Genomic DNA, 24,873 nt, shown 5'->3' with positions numbered 1-24,873 from the left:
GTGTGCAGAGCCCTGATAGCATCACCCCGTTAGAATTCCAGACACAGACAGCTGTGAAGGAAGGGATTTACAACCAGACGTTCCAACCAGATAGCATATTTAATAATTCAAGTTTTGGATCTCTCCGCTAATTCCCACAACTTCTCCGGCGCTGCATATTCTGCCTACAAATGCACCCGGAGCAGATTCATCTTCCACATCCCTGGGCTCAGGACTCATGACCCCACTTGCAGCGTGAGATGAACAAAGAGGAGGAGTCACAAAGTCAGGCAAGGGATTGTCCCCCTTGGAAGAGCGAGCAGTTGTTGGGCGATAAAGCCAAGCGCACCGCAGAGCTGACCTTCCAGAGAGCAGCAGGTCAAAGATCACTCGCCACTGGCCAGATGGAGAAGGGCAGGTCTTGGTGAGCTTTCAGCGTGAGCAGACTGTGAAAGCCTGGAGGCCAAGGCTTGGCTGCTGTGTGGGGCTGGGCAGGGCCACCTCTGGTCCCACCTGGGTCCCACAGGGAGACTCCATCACAGAGCTTCCATGAGCAAGGAGATTTCAGCATCCCTCGCGCTCCCCTCGCCGGTAAAACCCACACAGCAGGGTCAGCTTCTTGTGGGTTTTATTAGGAGGAAAGCAAGCGACTTGGGAATTTGTGCCTCCTAACTGTCAGTTAAGCAACTGGCTCAGTTAATTATCTTAATGAAGCACATTCTCAGTTCTGATTAATGGGAAAATCAGTCATTAAGCTTTATTAGGCGACGCATTTGTCTCCGCAGCTATCTAGTGGTAATTTCACACCAGAACCAAACCCATCTCGCTTCAAAATCTGGGGGTTTTGTTAAAACGTGTTATTTTACAGTTCATAAATAACACCATTCTCTCCAAACAAGTCCCTCATGATAGGGGACACAATTTGTTACATCATTAACTCCTTTCACTTTACCTCGGGAGAGTAAACAAGTCAAACGTTCCACGTTAGCACCGATTGACTTGACAACAATTAGTGCTTAATTAATTAGCTGTCCCTCCACCCCCAAGTTAGCACTGAAGGAGCCATTCTCAAAGGAAAGGAAATCAGGGTTATAAGCAAGCGGGAAGAGACAGGGAGACTCGGGATTCCATCAGTGGCTCCACTGACACACAGCATTAAGAGCATTACGAAGATCTTGAATAAAATCAGTGTAAAACCAGGCTGCCCAGAGAAGCTGTGGCTGCCCCATCCCTGGAACTGCCCAAATCCAGGCTGGATTTGGAGCTTGGAGCCTCTGATCTAGTGGAAGCTGTCCCTGCCCATGGGACTGGATGAGCTTTAAGGTCCCTTCCAACCCAAACCATTCTGTGATTTTATGGAACAAAATTTAGGATGGTAACTCTTCACCTTTCCATTGTTCCTCCCCAAAGACCACCCAGTGACAGCTGGACCTGCTCCCAGGCAGGGCTGGAATCACGGCTGCTTTTCTAAAGTGCCTTTTCAATGCCAGCACCATTTCATTTGTACTCTTGTGTGTGTGAAGAGTATAAAAAAATCATAATTCAGGGGGATAAAATGACAGCGTATGCATGGCTTGCATTAGGTGTTGTACCAAATGGTAAAAGCAAAACACTCTCATTGAGAAGGATGAAAGAAAATGCTTTTTATCCCAGATAAAAAGGTTGTAATCGTGGTGGGGGCTTGAGAGCTTGTGAGGAAGAGGTTTGTGCTTCCTCCCTGCTTTGTATGCAGGGTGGGATTTCCAGCCAGCAGGAAAGAGCCCCTGCAAACGGCATTTGGGAGGGATGATTTTCTCTCCCATTCTGCAAGACAATGCCATCCGAAAATACATTTGAAATTCATTGCAGGCACCATGTTGTGGCATTGAAACAGCTACACTGAAATGGGAATAAAACAGGATTAGCAAAACTAAACCTTCTGCACCGCCAGAACCTGCAGAGTTCGCTTGTGGCCATGAATGCCCAACAAAAAGACTACTAAAAATTAATTATAAACAGACAAACACCAGCGCTGCTCTATTGCAGGAGCTCCCAGCGCTCCCTAATCCCTGAGCCAGCCACGCTCAGTTGCTCTGAGCGACTCCAGCAAGGAGTAACTCCAGCAGGAATGCCATGGGAATAAGCTGCTAGCAAACAGTCCGGGATACTTGGTGCCTGTAACCTGGTTACCTTTTCATCCATCTCATCCTTCCTGTGACAGTGCAGGGCAGGCTCCCATCACACCAGGGAGGGCAGGAATGGGTCACTGTGGCCTGGGCAGAGCTGGGAATGGTTGGAGTCCATGAACCTGGAGGGCTTTCCCAACCTTGGAGGGTTTTCCCAACCTCAATGACTCTGTGATTCTATGAGTGTGTCTCCTGGCAATCAGGAACATCCCATCCCACCGTTTCCCTTTCACTTGGTGCCTTTGGAAACACTGTGCCCAGATCCCTCCATCTCCACAGGGGAATTTGCAACCCCCGTCACTGTGGCTGGAAAGGATCTCCAAGATCATCAAGTCCAATCTCTGGCCCAATCTAAAAGCTAAAAGAGTAAAGCAGGCGTGGAAAATACAGGAGGTTAACGAAGTTATTATCATTATCTTTTCAGAACAAAGGAATTAAATCTTTACAGAGAAATAAATATATTTTGCAGGGTTTTTAAAACAGTGGCATGGGCAGGTTAATCTTTCAGGCTCTCCAAAAATTAAACAGTGGCTCTGAATTGAAAAGAGTAAACAATGGAAAAGGGAGCTGTTCTGAACAACAGACATTTTTCCATTTTCTTTCAAGTCATTTCTTGTGTCAAGGTGATCTTCCCTTTAAACTCCCATTGCCTTGTTTTTTGTGCCACTGGGATGCAATGCCTTTTGAGAGCCCCATTCCTTACACTCTGGAGAGAGGGTACTATTTTCTCTATGTGCCAAAAGTAATTTATTTCACATCAGGTGGCACAGAACCAACATGAGAGAGTATGAACAAAGAAAAGAGATACTTTTCTTCCTTGACCCGCACATCACCTCTTTAAATGAATTTTACACAAATTGCATGCTAATAATATTCAGCCAAAGTCTCCTTGAACATGAAAAGGCCTCCTGACCTTACACTCCATGCAAATTCCACTAATTTTCTGACAATTTTTCCCTTAAGTTGTTTCAAGCTTGACCCTCACTTGGGATCCCCCAAACAATAATTAAATTACCTTCCAATTCATCTGTTAAAGGTTAATTTAGGCAAGTTACAAGGGTATATCCCACCTTTCCCCAAAAAAAGTCTGGGACAGTGGGCACAAGCTCAGGGATTCGTTTCTACAATGAGCAGCTTCTTCTTTAATTTATTCTTTTCTTAGCAACACCTTAAGAGTTGATTGAACATCTCACATGTGAAACAAAATATTGAACTTGTTATAGAAATAAATGTAACTGTGTTTTATATTATATATATATGTATAATGTGAACACATCAGGTTGAGACATGGAAACCCAGACTGGTTTGGGTGGGAAAGACCTTAAAGATGATCCAGCTCCAAGCCCTGCCATGGGCAGGGACACCTCCCACTACCCCAGGTTGCTCTCTCCTCTCCAGGTGAATTCCTCTAGCTCCCAAAAATTTACATTCTACAGCATCTTCTGTCAGATCCAGCTCCAAACCAGGACAGGAGCACTCAGATCTTCACTGAGGAGACTCAAGAAAATGTCCTGGGAGACAAAACCTCAGGGAGCCACGTCCTTATCCCTGCTGTTTCCTCTGAGATGAAAAACTCAATAATCAGGCTTTTCCAATCAATCAAGAAAAACCTGACATCTCTAACAGCAACAAGCCCTTTTGTCCTCATTGTATGAAAAATTAAATAGATAATTTATAAGCACAAAGCAGGTCTTGACTTTGGAATTTGCTGACCTCAGACCGGCCAAAAAATAAATGCTGAGGCAGGAAAAATCTCGACCTTTCCTTTGCTGAAGTTTATGATCTGCTTAAAAGCCAGAGGATCAAAAAATGATAATTCAGTTATTAATTCAATTTAATATTATAGACTGCATATTGAAATATTGTAAATTAAATCTCTGCCCTCCCTGAAAAGGACTAGGAAGGTGGGATCACTTGTTGCACAGGTGAATCTGAATGTGATGGCAAAATACCTGCACACTGTGTTTGCCTATTAGAATTAGGCAGAGCTTACACAAACACCACTCTGAGCCTAAATAAATGAGAAATTATTGAATCATAGACTCACAGACTGGTTTGCATTGGGAGGAACCTCAGCAGGGACACCTTCCACCAGACCAGGTTATTGCAAGTTGAACCAGTTCCCCCACAAGAAATTTCAGAATGAGAAAAGCCAAAAGACTCTGGCACAGCTGGGGTTATATTAACTTGTTTCCAGAGAAGAAAATGCCTTAATGCTGATGAATTCTGTGCTGCAAATTCCCAGCCTTTTATCTGCAAGTCTGATGGGTTTCACCAGCAGGTAACCAATAAATACATGTATTTTTTAAAAGATCTAACATATCTGCCCCAGTGAGTCCCAAACCATTCTCAGCAGCTCTCAAACGACTTCCTTGATACATTCCTATTAATTTCTCTAACTTGAGGCCTTTCTGACTTTCCCTTTGGAGATGAACCCTGCTGTACTCTTGTACTTGGTGCTCCCCAACTGAGCCACAGCCTCCTCCAGCTGATTATCTCCATCCTTTTGTCTTCCCTGCCCTACTTCATTATGTTCTGCTGAAAAGGCTGCTTGGAACACACAGCTTGAAGACACTTCTCTCTGTTCCTTCCTTTCCACAAGCACTGCCTTGGGAGATTTGGGCTGGCCACCAGGAAAAGCCTGGATTGTAAACATCCATACCACAACATCACCCAGGCACTGCAAAAACCAAACCAAAATATTCTTAGTTATCTTTCTTATCTGAGCTGCTTCAGACCTTTCTCCCAGCCAACCACTGCTCCCTCTCCTAAGAGAAGCTGCACTGCAGGAGTCACACAGAACAACCACACACAAGAGTAAAATCCATGAAAAGACAATTTCTGACACTACTATATATAATCTTCCCCCCTCCAAGCTCTTTAAAAATATGAAATAATTGATCACCTCTTTGGCTTTGTTTTACAGGTGCAGGAGAGCAATGGGTTCAAGGGTGGGTTCACTGGGAGCGTTGGAATAGGTGGAACAACCATCCCTGGAGGTGTTCAGGGAACACAGGGCAGTGGTGGCCTTCCCTGGGCTCACAGTTGGACTCAGTGGTCTCAGAGGGCTTTTCCAACCTCAATGATTCCATGATTCTAGGGTAAACCAGACCATACTGGTAGGGCCAGGATTCAGGTGTAATACCCATTTTCCATCATATTATCCGCAAAGACAAGCTTTAATTTATGTTTTGCTCCAAATTTCCAACCACTACCACTAGTTAACCTCCCTCAATTTTTATCATTACTCCCCCCAAGATGGGAGAATCCCTGTGAAGCCATATCCCAAATAGTGAAAACATGGCTCCTTCCCATGGATCACAACAGGATAAACATTTAAATTTGTCTGGGAGTCAACCACACTGTACAAAGCTGGCACATCAGCAATACAGTATTTCTGGAATTAAAATCAAATGAGGGCAGAAATATGCTTTCAATAACAGATGGGTCAGGGTTCTCTGGGCTTCATTTGGTCAAATCCACTGTGCTGCAGGTTTTGGCTGTAATTTGTCACTTCCAGCCAGGTTGTTCCTCATTGCTCTCTAACAATCTTCACCCAGGTCCTGTTTTCTGGTCACTTCTGGGATTTGTTCTCTGGTCAAGACTGGAAACCCAGGGCAGGGTGGAGGAGCAGCTCCAGCCCCACTTCGCCATCAGGCAGCAAAGCAAATCTCTCCCTGTCCTCTCCTCTTTCTCTGCTCACACTGATGGATGGACCCAGATGGGCTTAGAGAAACAGGAGGATGAGCAGTGCAAACAGAGGGGATCAATCCTCCCTAACAGTCCCTTCTTCCTTAAATATTTTGGAATCTTGGTTCTGAAACAAAGCAGTACCAGGGAAGACGAAGGAGGGCCCAGGCTAAATCTGTCAGCAGGAAGGGAGCTTTGGCACTAAGTTTGTTTATCATCGTCTTTTTGTAATTTCGTGTTGGCAAGAGGCTCTGTGTTAACAAGCCCAGGAGCCTGAAAGTCTTTCCCATCCATAGGACAGGCAGACAGTGGCATTCCCTCACCGCATTTGGAAAGCAAGCTACATGGAAGGAGAAAAACAGAATCCAGATTTATGCTGGGCTTGATGTGCCCCACCAAACCCCAGAAAATACACAGGGCAACTCAGTACCACTTGAAAAATAAGCAAAAGGAGTTGGTGATGTTCTGGGGGAAAGCTGCCAAGGGATGAACAAACAGAACTCAAATTAAGAAATGAAGAAAATCACAACAATCATAGGCAGAGCACAGCCGAACAACACATAACCAGCACAACAGAAAGCAAGCTTACACAGATGACCACATTGGAAACCTTTAAATGAAAGCTACAGGTGTCTGTAAAGCTGCCCCAGGCCTCAAACACAAGTCACACATTCCATACAGGAATTAGCAGAGGTTAGTGGCAGACACTGTATGGGGGACAGCAGCCAATAATCAGTGCATGTACAGCATGATCCCTAACACATGCAGTATGCACTCAATTAGCATATCCATCTTTCACAACCACTGGAAAAGCCAAGAATTTTCCAGCCTGCCATTACAGAAGATTTGGAAGTGCTTTTATTCACCTAAACACTTGTTCAGGTTCCCAGTGAATACACCCAGCCCAGGAGGCCAAAACCAGGAATGCTTTTGCAGCAGCACAAAGGAAAGGGCTGAAAGGCCACGGCAAGTCAACAATTAACACTTTTCACAGATTTCTGGACATACCTTCCCGAACTAAAGAGTGGGAAAATAAGTTTGAAGGAGCTCACAGCTTGCAGTTTATATCAGGAAAAAAAGAACTACTAAATCCCCAGCCTGTGATGGCTGGAAAACCCAGCTTTGCTTTCTTGTTTCCCATCAGGGGGATAAGACTGGTTTGGGGAATGAATGGCATGGCAGAAATTACATATTAGCCATTCCCTTCTTCCTTAAAATAATAGTGAGTGCTGAGAGAGAAAAACCAAAAAGTTAAAGTCCTGGAAGTGTCTTGGAAATATTAAAAAGGACAAGATTAGTGTGAAGCAGCCAAGCAAATTTCTGCCTTCCCATGTGAACATCTGTACTCATCTCTGATCCCTCCTGGCTGCAAGGTCAAGGAGCTGAGGTGCCACAGGGCTTCAGCATCCGTGTAGGTTAAACAATCACAAAATCTCAGAATGGTTTGGGTTGGGAGCCACCTTGAAGATCCTCCAGTGCCACCAATTCCATGGGCAGGGACACCTTCCACTGTCCAGGTGGCTCCAAGCCCCATCCAGCCTGGCCTTGGGCATTTCCAGGGATCCAGGGGCAGCCACAGCTGCTCTGGGCACCCTGTGCCAGGGCCTGCCCACCCTCACAGGGAACAATTCCTGCCCAATATCCCACCTAACCCTGCCCTCTGGCACTGGGAGCCATTCCCTGGGTCCTGTCCCTCCATCCCCTCTCCAGCCCTCTTGATGCAGTGCCAGGGGAACATTTGGACTCAATGTCCTCAGAGGCTGCTTCCAAGTTTAACAATTCCATATCTGTACCTATGACTGATAATTTAATTATTCTTAGAATTCAGTGTTGGTTTCACAACACACTCAGGTGTAGCCAGAATAAACCCACCTGGTTTAAGCACACAGAGCTGTCTGTAGCCTCACAGCTTCATATTATAAACTCCACAGAGAAAAAAGCCTTTTTATATTGCACAAAAGATCCCAGCACACATTACATAGCAATTCCATGATTTACAGTGCACACCCTTATTTGTGCCTTTTTGAAAAAGAAGGAAAAAAATCAGGCCTTTGATTTGCAACCAATTTGTGACACATTTCTTTTCATGCTGATAAGCCTCATCTCTGCACATAATAAGGCTTTTTTCTGCCATCATTTCTCCCTAACAATTCAATTTTCATCTTAAATGAACTCTATCAATCATACAACAGGTGCACATCACCTACTCAAGAGACAGATTTCCTTCCTCCAGATTTCTCTGTCCTCTGACAATGCCTAAATTGATAATAACTGTGATAAAACCCCCAGTCTGGGAAGGGACTAATTTTGGTAAGATTCTCTCTATTTTCTAATGAACTCACGAGTTTTTTTGCCATGCCTGGAAAATAAACTCAGCATTCCCAGAAGATGTTTTGTGAAATACTGGCGGCATGTTTTTCATTTCCTTAATAAACAACAGCAACTGAGTCCCTGGTTTCTGTTCAATGATTAATTCAGCTTTAAGAGATGAATCCAACAGCAAGGAAGAGCTAACAGGGGATCTAGAAGGAATTAAATATATAATAAGCAGCCCAGGAGGCAGCACACACTATGGGCAGGAGAGAAACCGGGCTGGATGTGCATCCCCTGGAAGTGCAGCCCTAAGATATTGGACAATGTGACCAGCACAGGGAACACAGGCAAAGCACAGGGCAGGGCCTGGGCAATCTTCACAGGAATTGCCAGGCAACAGCAGGGAAAAAAATGTCCTTGAGGGGAAGAAAAGGAGGGCAAATGATGAGAGTAGCCACGACCTCAACGATCTGGAGAGCCTGGGAATACACACTTCAGAAAGAACAAATGTTGCACAGCAAGACACTTCCCAAGGTCCTCCTTTTCTCTATATTTTCCCAAATTGACTTCTTCAATAACTATAGAATGATCTGGTTATTCCTTTTCAATTAATAATATGCCTTTAATCACATTTGTAATACATATTTTATATTTTCACTTCTTTACCTACGTGAATTTAAACACAATGGTGCCCGCATTTCGAATCAGAGCACAGTGAATGACACTCCATAAAGAATTTCCACACAAATTTCCCAGGGCACAGGTGTCCCCCACTGGCATTACTGGGGCTGTGCCATCCCACCAGCACCCCTCAATGTGCAGAGCACCCCTAGTGCAATGCCAGAGGAAGATGGAAGGCACACAAAACAAGGAGAGGAAGATGCACTTCACACGCCTCTTGTTTTCTCCGGAAAATAAAACCCAGCTGTGCCCAGATTTCAGCATCGGCACAACAGTGTCAGATTTGTGCTCCCAGTGTGGCTGAGGGCTATGGAAATGTAATTACAAAGGCTTTTAGGGTGGCACTTGTCATTTCCCCCTCAGGCAGCCTGTTTGCCACGGGCAGCAGCTCATCTGTGTGTGCTGTGGGTGTTTGAGCCCTTGGCAGAGGAAGCCCAGGTTTCCCCTGCTCCCACTTTTAGCTTGTAAATGAACACGAGCCCACGGGTATTTCCAGCTCAGTGTGGATTAGCTGCCATTGATGTTCTCACATCCCTCCTTTGTTCAGCTCAGCCAACACTAAAAGCAGCTCTAAAACCACAAAATGCGTGCCTGCTCCTCTCCTGATCTTTTATCTGATGTAAAATACCTGTCCACTGGCTGGAAAGAGAAAGGGAGGTCTGATACTGAAGGACAGGAGCACCATTTTGGAAGGATTTTATTCTGCATTTTCACAGGAGAACACAACATGTTGGCAGAAGCTAAATGTTATTATTAGCAAAAGGTTCTGTACCCAGATGGAGCACTGGGATGGGCTGGGAGAGCTCCAGGAATGTTTGGACACTGCTCTGAGGCACAGGGTGGGATTGTTGGGGTGTCTGTGCAGGACCAGCAGTTGGGTTTTGATGCTCAGGACATTCCATGATTCTATGATCTGTCAAGGCAGCCTTGTGGAAGGAGCAGAGCACAATTCCCATCCCCACCACAGCAGCAGCTCCACAGCTGCACTCCTGAGCTCTTGCTGACCCAGGACTTGTAATCTCCTTCTGCTGGAGCATATTTGCTACAAATGCTAATCCTCCTGATTTGCAATTCACTGCTGCCATCTGATCCTGCAAATCTTCTGCAGACATCAGAGCAGGCAAACAGAGAACTGAACGCCAGACAGAACTGCTCAGGCTGTGCTGCCAATTACCAGCAATTAAGAGGGCACTCAAAAAAATCCTCATCAGCCCCTGAACCACCTTGCAAGTCGGAGCTGGAATCACTGTCAAGCTTCCTGTGCCTCTCCAGGCTTCTGCTCCCCTCTGTGAGAGCCCAATCCTGGACAATGTGTGCATGGGTGACTGATCCAGCCAGGCCACAGCCCCAGCACGGCCCCAGCAGAGCACAGCCCGTGCTGGGGAGCAATCTTCCAAGGAGCTTGGCTCCATGGGGAGGAACAGGATCTCCCCAGAGCTGCAGAAGAACCCTGCAGCTCCAGATCTGTCACCTGCACATGAAAATGCCAGCTGAGGGCTTTGTGACAGTCTGACAGCCTGGACATGGTGCATTATGGAATCCCAGGCTTTGGGTTGGAACGGACCCTGAAAACCATCCAGTGCCACCCCTGCCATGGGCAGGGACCCCTTCCCCTGTCCCAGCTGCTCCCAGCCCCATCCAGCCTGGCCTTGGGCACTGCCAGGGATCCAGGAACAGCCACAGCTTCTGTGCCAGGGCCTGCCCACCCTCACAGACAGGAATTCCTTCCCAAGATCTAATCTAAACTCATCCTCCTTCAGTTTAAAAGCATTCTACCTTGTCCTATCCCCTATGCTGAATTCTTGTGCTGCTGCCCTTTTATAAAATCTTGTGACAATCCTGAGATCAATAGGAAAGCCATGTAAACTGAAGGAAGCTCCTGGAGGAGTGCAGGGGGACCAGACTAGAAACTTAGAGGGGGAAATTACAGAGGCAGAGGGAATGCAAAAGCAGCAAGTGCATCCCTGAGTCCAAACCAGGAACAGAGGCTGAGTCATGGCTGCTATATTTGGTATAAATCCAGAGAAATCATTCCTAAAATAGGTTAACAAAATACTAAGAAGCAGAAAAGGGAAATTCCATCTTGAATATAGAATGAAAAACTCCATCTCAGAGAGTTTAACGTGGTAAGGAAAGCCCTGGGGTCACCAGCATCCAAAGGGAATGAAATACTGGTGTAGCTGAAGAGGATCTTTGTTAGACATAATCCTGCAATTACAAAAGAGCCCCATAAAAATACAGCTCCATTTCCCATCTTGTAATCCAGTCCTTAACACTTGCTTTCACCAGCAAAGAAAAAGCATCCTGTTCTGTTGGGCTTTCTAAGGCTGTGCAGTGTTTGCTCAAAAAACAAAGTAGGGCTTCAGATGAGCAGCAGGAACTCTGGGTTTACTTTCCCAGGGGTGATGATAACAGTGAGAATGTGCAGCCCTGGAAAGGTTTGGGAACTCTCAACATTCCCAAAAAAAGAGGCTCACCAGCTGCTCCAGCAGCTTCTGCCCACGGCTGCGGATCATTTCCTGCAAAGCTCAAACCCCCTTGGCTGGGTGTTCACACATCCTGCTCTGTATCCCACACAGCCTGGGCCAACCACTCAATTAAGTGGCTGTTAATTAGGGCTGCACATCACTTCTTTCTCAGCATCAGCCTTGGGGCAATCCCACATCTCCCCCTGCTCTGCTTCGGTGTGACCTGATGTCTGTGCCCACATCCATGTCCCAGAGAGGGCTGAAGCTGCAGCTGGGCTGGGTTTGGCTCCCTCCTGGCCAGGATTTTGGGGTGACTGGGTTAATGAGGTGACCTGCTGATCCATATCCCACATATCCTACATGTTCCTGACACGAGCTGGAGACTTGATATGGGTCTGTGTATCTCCTGACAGAGCCATCACCAATCAATCCAAACAGCAACTAACAGAGGCTTCAAATTAATCCAAAGCTGCTCCACAGATTTAAACTTGGCCAGATTTCTAAACTATTCCATGACTCCTTTATTGGGGAAAACCCATGCAATATGGAATATGGATCTCTGTGAAGCACAAGCACTGGTTTAACTGGAAGCTACAGACCTACAGGTGACATTATACATAAAGTCCCACATCTGCTTGAGAGGAAGTCAGGAGAGATGCACTAACCAGGCTCTTCAAGCATCTAAAAACTTATTCTCTCTTCAGCAGGGAGGCTGAGGAAAGCCTTCCAGCCAGGGAAAGCAGGGAATGCCACTGCCTGTGCCGTGGCAGCTCCCCTGCTCTCACCGTCAGCAGCTGCTGGGCCTTGCTCTGCTCCCTCAGCTGCAAACAGCCTGAAGATGAATCGCTGTGGATCCCTCAACTTGCAGAACAAGGCACCATTTTTCCAGCTCCAGCCTTCCATAACTTTGGGCTGGCTGGATCAGCAGCACCATGCCAACAGCAGCTATTTCACCCAAGGATGCTACGAACACATTGCCAGGTTTGGACACAGCAAGAGGACAAGGAAAGATACAGAATCCCAGAATTTGGGTTGGGAGGGCCTCAGAGTTCATCCAGTGCCACCCCTGCCATGGCAGGGACACCTTCCACTATCCCAGGTTGCTCCAAACCCTGTCCAACCTGGCTTTGGACACTTCCAGGGATCCAGGGGCAGCCACAGCTGCTCTGGGCACCTGTGCCAGGGCCTGCCCACCCTCACAGGGAACAATTTGTTCCCAGTATACGGTCAGATAAATCCACACTCTATCAGGATACGTGTCATTTACTTTCCTTTTCACACCTCTGTCAATAATCAGTGCAAATTCACAGATAAGCAAGTCAAAAGTTTCTGTTCACCGCATTGGAACCTCATTAAAAATATCCATAAAGCAAAACTCAAGGGAAATTACAGTGATCTGCCTTGAAAATGAAAGAAATTTGGCTACTCCTAAATGATAGGAAGAGGCCATGGAGATGCTCTGAGGGCTGGAGCCAGGCTGGCAGAGCTGGGGGTGCTCCCCTGGAGAGGAGAAGGCTCCAGGGAGAGCTCAGAGGCCTGGCAAGGCCTGAAGGGGCTCCAGGAGAGAACATACTCAACCAGCCAGCTCCACCACTTGGGAGCTCCCCGGCCCAGAAATCAGCTACAATTTGAGAAGGGGCTCGTGGCTGTCATGGCTTTGTTGGAATTCACTTGGCCTGGCCCCTCAGATTTCTACAGAATACCCAAGGCACCCTGGACAGGGTGAAGTTGCTTTGGGCCTCACTGAGGAGCCACTCTGGGACAGCTGCAAGAGCTCCCCTGTTCCAGAAGTGCTCCAGTGCTTGCAGCAGCATCAGCAGCTGATGTTTCCTGGGATGGCCAGTAAACACTGTCCCTTCTAACTGCTGCCAACACGCGTTTCAGCGTCCCCTTCTGAACCGAGCAGCACAACCTGAACTCGCAGCAACACAAAACACATGGGGGAATTTTCCGCTGGGCTTCATGGCCAGCCCTGCCCACGTCACACAGAGGAGCAGACAAACAGACAGCACTGCCCAAACCCATCCTTCATTCACTCATCCATAGAAGGGCACCCTGAACTCACGGCTCGTTTCAAAGCCAGAGCTGCTCTTTAGAACTCATATGAGAATCTGGCAAACACCCCTTTTTCCAAAGCATGAATCCTACTTTTCCACTGCAGGCTCATCACAGAAAGGGCCAGCTGGGGGAGAGGTAATTTTTTTTTTTTTCTGAAAGACAGGACCTCCATTCTATGCAAATTAATGTTTAAAATACAGTTTTAGGCTGGAATCTGCAGTTTAGTGATGCCAGCTCAGAGAATGTTCCTTCCCAACCTGTCACCACCAGGTGAGTTTTGGCAGCTCAGTTAATGCAGAACTAGAAGAAAATTGGATTCTTTAACCTGAATTTAATATTCATAATTAGGTTTTAACTTCAAAACCAGTTAAATATGAAAACCAATTTTAAAATGTAATTCCAAGAACATATTTACTTATGGCTTTTGAGCTATTCCAAGGCCAGAGTTGGCTGGGTACCTACACCAGGAGCATATCCTACAGGGTATTTACCAAGAAATTCCAGGGGATTTCTAGTTATTAAAGAAAGACCATCTGACCTGACAACTCCCTTTTCAAAGGCTTCCTGAAACACAGGTGGAAGAGCTGGGAATTATTGTGGGACAGGGATTTAGCACTGGTACAGTTACAAAAGGCATCCCAACATCCTGGGGTTCAGCATCCAAGTGGCACCAAGAGGCTTTGCCAGCCCCAAATTGAAATAACAATATAGCAGCACCCCCATCAGTGGCACAACATCTTCCCCACTTATTCTCACCACAGGCACCCCAAAAAAAAGAGGAATTTTCAGGCTAGGCCAGAACACAGAGTCGAGCAGCTTAAGGCACTTCATATTCTCAGGTTTTTTCCCCAACTTGCTGCAGATTTCTCTCATTTTGCCCTTCCCAGCCAAGAACAGCAAATGGAAATCTGCTCCACATCCCTGTGAGATAATGATCTAATACGAGTGGAAAGTATTTCCTTATACCAGGAGAAAACAGCCATCAACAAGACAAAGAGGTGGAATTGCTCATTCCTAAGTGTTTCCGGATGAGTAGGAAAAAGAAAAAAAATGTGTTCTGGCTCTCCCTGGAACACATCTGAAAGATTTCACTTCTCCTGCATCTCAGAATCAAACAAACTGCCACCAAGAGCCCCACGTGGTGCTCCTAACTTGGGAATTCTGTACATTCCCTGCTTTATTTTAGGGTTTCTGATGTGTTTTTGCAATAGCAAGAGCTGTGTTTACCGTGAGGACTCCGAGGGCTGAGCATGCTGTCAGTCATCCGGAAATTCTGCAAACAAACAGCACTTCAGCTCTTCCCTGCCAAGAATAAAATCTTATTTGGGCCAGGGAAAAAGCCAGTGCTCTCCAAAGTGAGTAGAGTGACACAGAAATTTGCATCTGTTCACAGGAGGGTTTAAAACATGGATCATTTCATGTAAGAAGAGTCCAAAGGTGGGGAAATGAAAGGCATCAGACTCTGCCTGTGGTCTGATTGAAGAATGTGAGAGAACCTCCAAAAAATGGGGGAAGGAACAGGACAGCAGGGAGGAGGATGCTCAGTGAAAAACAGAGTCATGGGAAGCAAATGAGTCAAAATCCAAACCAAGAAAAGCTTAAACAAAACTAGAGAACACCTTCAACAAGCTAGAAAGTAAAAATAGCACATACAGATCTGTTCCACGTTTATTCCAAGTATGGAAGGATTGGGAATTTCCAGACAACTCCATGAGGGAAGAGAAAGCAAATATAGGCTAAAGTCAACAAAAGCAAATATTGTTTACTTGAAAAGTCAGGGGAAACTCAGAATGCCCTGTCCATGATGTGTTTGAAAATCCTTTATCACATTCAAATCTCTCACTAGGTAACAGCACAAGACTTGTCCTTATCTTTAACAAGTGTCCTAAGGATTATCATGGAATTAGCCAATGTCTCCTCTCCCATGAAGCAAAGTGGCTGCAATGCTGCAGTGCCCTCACTCAGATAAACAGACACAGCATGGGAAGCAAAATAACTCAGCCCAAATCCTTCAATTGTGGCTAAAGAGTCCAGGACGGGGGAATAAACCACCTCCAAAAGCTGCTTACAAAAGCCCCAGCGAGACACTATTAAAAAATTAAAGTCATAGGACAATAGGAAAAGGGAATGTTATGGATTGGGGAGCACTTAAGCAATAGGAAACAGCCTGTATTAAACATGGGACTTCAGACTTCCAAAAGGATGACAGCAAGGTGCTCCCAGAGCCTTTACAGGGACCAGCAGTGGAAACTGGGAAAGAGACAGAAGAGACAAAGCCATGTTTGTGGAGAGTAAATTATTCATAATAGTCATAATTAAGTTGGGAGATTCAGAGAGCCCTGAGAGAAGTGCAGAGAGTGAAATCATCTGCTGAGACATGCAAGGTAACGTGTGTGTGCTGAATAAAACAATAAATGCCGCTCCTATTGCAGTGGCTGATGCTTTAGAAGGATCCCCTAGAGGCAATTTTTGGCTATCCAAAAATCACTTACAATGGAGCTTCTGAAATGCTTGATTGAATGCTGCAATATTTCTATCCATGCAATGAAAATGAAATTGCCAAATGATTAAAAAATGCATTAAATGCTGCATTTTTTTATTTTTTTTTTTAATTCCAGTGCCTAAAGAGGCTCCAAGACAGCTGGAGAGGGACTTGGGACAAGGGATGGAAGGACAGGACCAGGGGAAATGCCTCCCCACTGCCATTGCTGGGCCCCATGGAGCAGATGTGGGATACCCTTTCCCAGATGCACCTTGACATTTTAATTCCCTCTGCTTTAAATTCATCAGCCTGCAAAAACATTCAAGAGCCAGTAAAACTCATTTGTGTCTGTTCTGAGGCCGACCCTCATTTGTGAGCAACACAAAAATGGGATCATAAACCTGGCATGAAACCACACCTATTTCACAGGTGGGACTGGAAAGGGATAAAGAAAATGGCACAAAAGATGCCAATGGTGAGGAGAACTGAAGGCTCAGCTCTGTGTGCGGCCTTCTGAGGAAACAGCAGAATCAAAGGAGCAGACAAGAGGAGCAACTCTATAAAAACACACACACAGGGCAAGGCAGAGCCACAGGGAATCCTGCAGGGCTCTCCCTGCACTGGCAGCAAGCCCTGAAGCAGGGGATGAGGACAAGGACAACCTAAGAGTAAGGATGATTTTCTCCTCTCATTTTACCAACAGCTACTCCTGCTACGACTGATAATGTAGTTAAATTATCAGGAGAAGAGTGATGATCTTACACTGCCCACTCTGCTCACATTATTGCCCATCCCATGCCTCAGTGAGGTGTTGAAGGCAGCACGTTACAACAATTTCTCTAAGCAGGATTTGACTGATAACCTCCCATGTCCAAGGAATTCAATTTTTTTTTTAAATCAACACTAGCACTACTTAATTCCTACATGGCATTCAGCTGGGATCCTGCAGACAAAACCCTCATAAAACAAAAAGCTTTCTTTTTCCCCAATGAATTATTTTAAGGTCGTAAAAGGAAGTTTTTCCTCGTAAAGCAAGTTGTCTTTTTGTTTGAGGAAAAAGAAGACACGTTTCCTCTTGTGTAGAAGATATTCTGATTGCATTACAGAGATCCTGCTGACACACTTGCAGTGCCAAATAACCCTCAGGAAAATGCATTTTTCAAACAATAAAATATATGGATTAACAGCTTAGAGCACCCACACCCACTCTGTAATCCCCAGGGCTAAACCCAACGAATTCCCGGGCTAGTTGTGAGCTCCCATGCAGGAATGCAGCGCCAGGGATGCAATGCTGTGCAGTCAGGATGTGTTTCATCAGCCCAGGGGCTCTGACAACAATGCAGCGCCTCGGCAGAGCGCCGTGGACTCCACGGAAGGCTCTGCAGCCAGGCTGGGGCTGCACTGACAAACGGAGCTGCAGGGAGATGCTCGGGCAGGCCAGGAGCACCCTGGGCATGGGAAGCTGCCATTCCTGCACTCTGGCAGCTGGGGAAGGCAGCCTGAGGGTGTGCCGTGGCATTCTGGGGTCACTGTTCCACCCCAAGAAGAGCAGAAATGCATGGGAGCAGTAATGTGAATAAACTGCTGTGGTCTTCCCATACAGCACAGCCACACCAATCACTGTCCCCAGCCTGCAAACTCTCTGCCTGTAATCCTTCCTGAACTAACAGGAGAATTGGCTTCTCATTCCAAAATCCCACTTTATTTCAACATTAAATGCAAAATGTTTGGGGGCTCCAGCCCAAGTCCACCAGGGGAACCAAAGCTATCAGCTTGTAAATCCCTATCCAAGCTTTAATGAACTGGCAAAATAATCCTTGAGCAGTACCTGGGAGCAAGAGCAAACCCCTTGACTGGTGACTTCTGATGAATAATCAGCTCTTTTCCAGACACTTTTGCTGAAGAAACACCTTTCAAACCTGACCTACCCAAAGACAAGGCAACAGCAGCTCCACAAATGTAGAGTGCTGCTTGTTTCCATAGAATCCCACAGTGGTTTGGGTTGGAAGGGGGTTTAAAGCCCATCTCATTGCCATCCCCTTCCATGAACAGGGACACCTTCTACTAGACCAGGCTGAAAGACTTTTTAAAGAGATTTTAAATGCCTAGAGAAGAAACAAGGAACTTCATTTTTAGGTGGCCTCACAAGTTATAAGTGATTAATTATCCCCCAGTTGCCATAGCCCTCAGCCCAAGACACCTTCTGTGGACGAATGACTTTTAGGGAGAGAACCCTGGACAGAAATCCTGCTGATAAGGCCTCACATAAATAGAGAACAAACTGAAATTGCAGCTACTGACTCCCAGCCCCGTTCTGCTTTTTGAACTTTGCAATCTTGACATTAAATACGTCTTATTTTTAACTTGAAACGACACACTCAGCTGTATAGAACACACAAAACACAACCATTCTCCTTGTTCCCAGCTGTGACAGGCAGAAGGACTGACAGACAGGCACAAGGAAGTGCCAAGGAATTTTCAGGCACAGTGTCCTGACAGGGGGGGACAGCTGGGGGAGTCAGGCCCTGCTCCCAGGGAAAATTTCCTCCTCCTAAAGGGTTGTAAGGAGCTCCAAAATGAGAAAGAACTTTGGGCAGAAAGAATTTGTGAGTTTTCCCTGCTATCAGTTTGTCTTCAATTCTAATTTTTTTGTACCTAACCTCTCCATTACACACCCAGACCACATCCAAGGCTAAACAGGATCCTAATGATCTCCCATTAGCTAAACTTCCCAGCAGAACACTTCCAAAGGAAGGAGAGGTCAAAGCCTGCCATCACTAGAAGGAAAATTTCAAAGGACCAGGAAACCAGCTGAATTGTTACTTTTCCTACTCCAAATCTGTAGCTTGCAAGGACCCACTCCTCCATGGAAAAGCTGCAAAATGTTGACCCAAAGACATTAAATAACCATAAAAGAAATATAAAAGTTTAAGAAGAGCTGCTATGTAATATCTCCTGGCTGGATAGAGCATGAATATGGGGAAAGAAGAGATTTTAAATGCTTGGTCTGTACAGCAGCAAGAACTCACACATCCTGTTTTACTGACTGCTCCAAAGGGGCACAGACCACCTACTCCCAAATTGTATGGGGGATTTCACCCACTGAGCAATGGCAGATTAGGAGGCTTTGAGGACAATTGTGTGGGATGAAAAGGAGAGAGGGGAACCCTCAGCCTTGAATGAGCACATGGAACACCAGTGTCTAGACAGTGCTGACACCTTTTGTCTTTGGGCAGAGGGATTAGGGAAGCAATCTGGCTGTGCTGTCCCTTGTTTGATATGAAACCAGAGGACACTTTGGGCTCAAGGCCTGGCCCTGCTCCAAAAACCACTTTATTATGAAGGAGCTGAAGAAAAGGAGGTCTGTAAGAGTGAGAGAGAGGTTTCTGCCTGGCAGTCACAGCAATTAAACGAGATGCCTTGATGAGGAGGGAAAAAATATCTGAATAAAAGCCAACACCTCAAAAGAACAGGAGAAAGTAATTTGAAGAGTAGGTCAAGCCTCCTGAGGGGATTACCTTTCCAGTTTGAGACTTAATGCTGCAGACAAGCTTGGAAAAGCTGACCAGTGAGATCCCGCTGATCCCATGGATCGCCCTGCAATGTCTGGACGCTCCAGCACAAGTCAAGTGTTAAAAGGGAATGTGGAAAATGTGAGTTAGGATCAAAACTGGCAGAGCTAGAAGGTTCCTTCTCTTCCTTCCACCCTCCCTTCCTCACTGTGAGATTGCTGGGTTAAAATGTGTCTCATCAAACCCCAGATCACATAAGAAACTTGAAAGATCCACTTCAAAGAGCTACTTTGGCAAACAAAGCATTTAAGTCAATTTAATGCTTCTTATAATGGAAAGAACCACTTCCTTCAATGGGAAAGGAAAACAAATAATGGAGAGACAAAGCTGGGAACATTTGTGGGAGCTGGGAATAACCAAGCCCAGGCTGTGGCTGTGAAGAGATGGGGAGCTCACGCCTCCCTGGCTGTTCCAGTGCTTCCAACATGATGGATTTCTCTCAAGGATGTGCTGGCTGAGAGTGTCAAACTAAAGAGCAGCTCAAAGGCTTTCACTCTTACCCAAAAATCCTCCTGCCAAACATGGCAGACACTGGAAACTCGCTGCCCCAAGGACTCTGATGGTTCAGGGAAGGGAATACAGCTCTTAAATACCCCCATGCCTCTAAGGACATTTGTCATTTCAGATCTGTGCTGCTGTTAGGAACCAGTTTTTGCTAAAAATGAGTTTTAAAGGCAGTTCCCATCTCCCTGAATATCCAGAGGATATTTCCAGTTCAATACTCCAAAGTCCTACAGTACCACCATCATCTCTCCAGGCATGCAGGGAGAAGGAGGGGAGAAGGAACCTTCTAGTTCTGCCAGGAAATTAAGGCAGAGCTGGAGGATCCAACTGCTGGCTCCTTAAGGACAAGTTGGGATGGAAGCCCAATCCAACCTTCTTTTTATGGAGCAGTTAATGTGATAATATCCAAGAGAGAAGGAAACTTTATACAGACAGAGGGAAATCTTAATTCTCAAACAGACCAGAGGCAATTACCAAAATTATAGCAAAGGAATTGTTTTCTTGCAGTCAAGCATAATTATGGAAAGTCTATTGCAAAGAAAGCTTAGGCTATCATTTGCATTTCAATTAATTTTCAAAGTTTTGTATGTAGAATTGATGGCCAGAGTTGAGAAGTACAGGAACTACCAGACACTGAAATACACTTATACAGGATTTCCAAGGATACAACTCAGACAACGTTCCAGCATTTACGGCTTTTTGGTTTTTTTCCAATTAGCCTGTAGAAAATGGAAAATGATGTAGAGGGAAAGAAAAAACCACCAGTGCTACCACCTGGCTCTGCTGGGTGGTACAACAGGACGAGAGGCAATGGGAAGAAACTGGAGTGATGAAGTTCCTCCTGAAGGAGAGGAAGAACTTTCCTGTGAGGTGACCACAGAGGGGTGTGGAGTCTCCTTCCCTGGGGACAGTCAAAAGCCACAATCCCAAGGATGGTGGACACAATCCTGGGTTACCTGCTCCTGGTGATCCTTCCTTCCTACAAGTCTGACAATCCCAAGTCATCACTTCCACATGTTAAAAAGGAACATTTCTGTATTGAACTATCTGCAAAGTTCTGCCCAATTGCCTTACAACTTTATTGATTATAATTGGCTCTTCCTCCTTCAGCCCAAGAATTTCACACAAAATTCCAATTATACAATCCAGCATGAGACAGCCAGAGATACAGACCCTCTAACAAGCTTAGGCAAAAATCAAAGGGCTAAATCAAAAACTGGCTCACACCAAGTCTATTCTTTGTGCAGTCAACCAAGACTAATTAATGCTTTTAATGGCAGTTTACCCCTTTTGGCGCCATAAATCAGAGCAGGCAGCTTTTCTGAATTAACAAAAGAATCTGTGAAAGGTGTAGCTCATTAAGCACACTCCCAAACTCAAATGCACTTAATCAGAACCAGGTACATTGAGCAGGACTGCAGTCCAGGGGCAGAGCAATCTGCAGGCTGTACACAGGGAACATTCATTCATCAACACAAACAAGGCTGGCACGCTGGCAGGAGGGGCTGAATGACACATCTGAGAGAAAGGGCCCTGCTTCCAGCACAGCCTTTGTGAGGGCAGGAATGTGGAGAACACTGCAGGAAGGCTGTGGAAAGCTGGGGGGGACAGGGAGGGTGTTTCCCATCAGCTCACCTCAGCCACAGAGCCCTTGAACAGAGCACAGTGCTGCTGCTGAGCTGCTGGAGCACAGCCACACAAGGCACCGAGGGGATCAGAGGGATGGAGCAGCTCTGCTGGGAGAATTGGGAGTGCTCAGCCTGGAAAAGAGAAGCTTTGGGGTGACCTAAGGGAACCTACAGGAACGATGGAGACAGACACTTCACTAACTGACAGAGAGGCTTAGACTGGATCTTAGGAAGAAATCCTTCCCTGTGAGGATGGGGAAGCCCTGAGAAGTTGTCCTAATCCCTGGGGACATTCCAGATCAGGATGGAGCAACCTGGGATAGTGGAAGGTGTCCTGGTGGCACTGGATGAGCTTTAAGGTCCATTCCAGCCCAAACCATTTGGGGATTCTATGATCTACCTAAATATGCTGTAATAGGTCACATACAGTGAATACATCAAATTCAATGAATTTATAAAGATTAATGGCCCAGCATTTCATCCTAGGTAACGCTCTTGCAAAATACTTCCCTGAGTCAGATCCACTCCTCTAAAAAACCCCCTTTTAAAATGTTTTTACCACAGTTTCTTCCCAATCTCCCACCCATTCCTGCCCTCTGGCAGTGGGAGCCATTTCCCCTTGTCCCCAGTCCCTCTGCAGCTCTCCTGGAGCCCCTTCAGGCCCTGCCAGGGCTCTGAGCTCTCCCTGGAGCTTCTCCTCTCCAGGTGAGCACCCCCAGCTCTGCCAGCCCTGGGGCCTCCTCTGGACCCACTCCAGCACCTCCAGGTCCTGCTGATGTTGGGGGCCCCAGAGCTGGATGCAGCACACAACTTGGCTTGACAGAAATCATTTTCCATATCACATGTTCTCTGAAAGGAATTTTGTTCTCCAAAACAGAGCTGGCAATGCAGGAAAACTTCAGATCTGTGAACAAAAGGATTAGCTCCTGCACTAAAAAAATTCACTAAATGATGCTCCCAACAGCATCAAAGTGTCCAAGAGCTGCTGGCGAAGTGCTCCACTTCAGCTCTGGATTCAGTGCATTCCCAGCCCAGTGAAGACCCCACCAAAGTGGCAGAAATGCTCAGGAGACAAAGTCCAGAAATTTTCCACATGAGTTCAGAAACGGTGAGGAGCAAAAGTATAAAGTCCAGGCCCAGTTCCAAATTCCACTCACACACACTGGATAAAAACCAGCCTAATGTAAAAGCACATTTAAAAATATTTACATCAAACCAAACCATTACAGAGATAAGAGAGGTATTTATAGAAACACATGGATTTTACAGACACACCGTGTTTAACTACTTAATTGCTGGAATTTCAATTAAGATGTGAGGGAGTGGGGTATTTCCCAAGCAGGAAACAACCTAAGTAAGCTAAGGCATGGAGCACTCACACCTACCTCAAGTTTAACTCAATTTCCTCCACCTTTAGATTTCTGAATGCCTAACAGGGAGGGGTTCAACTCAAGATAAATATTTGCTGAAGATCCCCAGCAGGACAATCACAGCCTGGAGAGCAACCTCGATCTGCTTGGACAGCCAAATCTCCACAGGCTCCACCAATTCCACTCTTGAGCTTCACATTTCTTAATCTGAAGCTGGACTGGATCAGGAGCCCTTGGAGCAGGAGCTTTCTTATGCAAAGCCAACACTCCACATATTCCCACTTGAAACACAATCTGGTTCTCTGGATTTCCCACCCATCACTTCCAGCCTTACTCTGTTTCCCTTCTCCCATCTCACCACCCACCCTTGGCTTCGCCTCTCCCCTTCCACAGCTCTGCATTTCTTCTGTTTTTTCATTTATCCTTTTTTCTAGCATGAAGAGGGCAAAAAGGGGAAGCGGGAGATGGACAGGGCATCACTGTTGTTGCCTCAAACAAGGAAAAGCTTTCCTGAAATCCTTGGCATTTTCTGTCCCATCCCACCTAAGCTGGGGTGGCAGGAGAGGAAGAAATACCCAGATTTTGTCTAGATCTATAAAGGAGGCATTGATTTAGGGCAGCTTTTCCCAAAGCAGGGCTGCAGTGCTAAATTATTGTGAGGATAAGGGTCAGAGCATGCCCAAAGGTTTGATCCCAATGCAGTGCAGCAGACCCAAGAGCAGCTGACATTTAAAGTTCATGTCATTAAGTGAGCAGCAAAACATATAAAATGGAAAAAACCAGAGTCAAGCCTGGTTTTTCCATATTCTTGTACAAGAACAGCTGGATGGGGTCAGACAGGCACTTCAGCCACCCCCGTGTCTTCTCTGCCCAACAGGGAAATGTGAATCCCTAAGGGAAAACAGAAGGGCAGGCACACAGGAATATTTTCCCAGTACACTTTCCAGAGGGATTTCCTGAGGGGATATGTTCCTGTTTCACAGCTCCTGTAGATCATGCTGTCCACTGTTATAATAAATTCTCTTACACATATATATAAAAAAATACACACATATACATAAAAATATATGTACATGCTCAAAAGGCTTGACCGGCTCAGGCCTCATCACGCTGGACTCTATAAACCAAAATAAGGAGTTAAGATATAAACTGCTCCAACCAAATGACACCGCAAAGTTTCTATTGGAAAACACTGTTTCCAGCTTTCTTCTCCCAAGAAATAGAAGCTATCAGACAACAGTTTGCCTGTCTCCAGGCAAATGACAGAAGTTTATATCAGAAATGGTGTCTGTGCCAACCTGGGGATTTTGACCCAGCTAATGAACACAAGTCTCCTTTTTAATATAGAACAAAAATGTATTACTTACTAGGAAGATATTAAGACTAATAAACACTAAAAAAAGAACCCCTCTCACAATTCTTTATAGGAGCAGGACATAAGTACTGTGTGTTTTACTCAAGCTGCTGAGGACCTGATGTTTATTAACTTTCTAAATCAACACAATAAAACACACCAGGCACAAAGTGTTGCTGGAGCTTCAGCTTATGCATTTCTTGACCCAGAAATTCTCCAGAGCATCCAAGGCTTTCCTGTCTGGAGGGAGCAGGGAAGGGGCTTTGGGAGGAGCAGCTAAAACTGAAGGGCACAAAGACAGGAAGAATTGGTACCTCTTGGATACGAGCTTCCTTGGGATGGAGATAATCCGGAGAGGAGTGTGCCTGGGCTGGGAGTCTTCACAGCATTCCAGAGCTCTGCAGCAGCAAGAGAGAGAGAGAGAGAGAAACACGCGTGAGGCTCTGTGGAAAACCTGCTGGAAGAAAACACAGCCCTTCCCAGCTCAGAGTGGCCTTCACCTCCACTGGAGCAGAAGGAGAAATGGGACATGTAAGAAATGCAGGGGAAAAAAGGAGGAGCGCAGGAGCCGCAGGGCACGAGGAGAGGGAAGGGACACCAGAGCTGGCA

General features: G+C 46.0%; 1 protein-coding gene across 1 annotated transcript in view; it reads right to left on the bottom strand.

Moving 5' to 3' along the window:
- FAM168A (family with sequence similarity 168 member A) overlaps positions 1 to 24,873 on the bottom strand; it is a 123,521-nt gene that overhangs the window by 62,149 nt on the left and 36,499 nt on the right. Inside the window, exon 2 of the mRNA XM_058045148.1 lies at positions 24,579 to 24,662. The gene's annotated coding sequence lies outside the window, so the exon portion shown is untranslated. The remainder of the gene's footprint in view (positions 1 to 24,578; positions 24,663 to 24,873) is intronic.

Source organism: Melospiza georgiana, chromosome 2, assembly GCF_028018845.1.
Source record: "Melospiza georgiana isolate bMelGeo1 chromosome 2, bMelGeo1.pri, whole genome shotgun sequence".
NCBI lineage: Eukaryota > Metazoa > Chordata > Aves > Passeriformes > Passerellidae > Melospiza > Melospiza georgiana.
The sequence above is the reverse complement of the archived record's forward strand: the minus strand, read 5'-3'. Positions and strand labels throughout refer to the sequence as shown.